The 984-nt window shown below is 47.8% G+C and overlaps 1 pseudogene; it reads left to right on the plus strand.

Moving 5' to 3' along the window:
• The first annotated feature begins 280 nt into the window (after nt 1–280).
• Nucleotides 281–396, plus strand: LOC145416580 (5S ribosomal RNA; annotated as a pseudogene).
• The last annotated feature ends 588 nt before the right edge of the window (nt 397–984 follow it).

Consider the following 984-nt stretch of genomic DNA (forward strand, 5'->3'; position numbering starts at 1 on the left):
TGTTCCCTTCACCCACCACACCCTTGCATCCATTCCCCCACACACTCCACCCCTGTTATTTACAATATACATTCACCCACACCCTAATCGTCCTGACAGCAATCCACACCCACCATTTTCCCATACCTACACACCCCATCTTTTATCACTGACGTCCAAACCTTCATTCACAGCAAGTATCTCCCCGCACCCACACCTACCTTCCCTCCCACCCACACACAGCGCATCACTTCCAGTGTGTACAAGCATCATGAAATGAGAAATGAACGATTCCTGATTTTTATATGGTACCACGTTGAGTACACCGCTTCCCGTCCGATCAGCGAAGTTAAGCAACGTTGGGTCTGGTTAGTACTTGGATGGGTGACCGCCTGGGAACACCAGATGCTGTTGGCATCCCTACATGTCAAGTGGGGTTGGTGGAGGATTAGTGCCCCTCCCTGTAAAACAATTAACTCTAAGCCCTTGGCCACCCCGTCTGGGATACATGGCGTCTGGCAATGAATGATGAATGAATGAACTTTTATCTTTTTACATTGCTTTGGGAAGGGGTTGTTTTGCAGGCTGTGGGTCAGTGATTCTCTTCACATGTCGCTCCACCTTTTCCCCTTCACATTGATACCGTCAACCACATTTACAGCCATCACCCATATCCACAACTACACCTGTCTACTCACACTCTACTACACTCGCCTGCCCATAACCTCAGTAACCGAACTCACAACCACCTTCACCCATTTTTATCCACACCTGCCTACATGTACCCACAGCCACACCCACATCTACATCTTTATTTACACCCTCACCCACACTTACACCCTCACCTTCACCTTCACCCACCGCTTCTACACTCCCACATCGTCACCATGTATGCATACATTAAACAGTCCATATAGGGCGGTGAACAAGCTCTGGTACAATAGCAGAAACAATAGTAATGTTGCATTCTGTTAACCTCTTCAGTCCATTGACGTCTGTTAAATT

The sequence above is a fragment of the Coenobita brevimanus genome, chromosome 106, assembly GCF_032717465.1.
Source record: "Coenobita brevimanus isolate Jiangsu-jjx chromosome 106, ASM3271746v2, whole genome shotgun sequence".
NCBI lineage: Eukaryota > Metazoa > Arthropoda > Malacostraca > Decapoda > Coenobitidae > Coenobita > Coenobita brevimanus.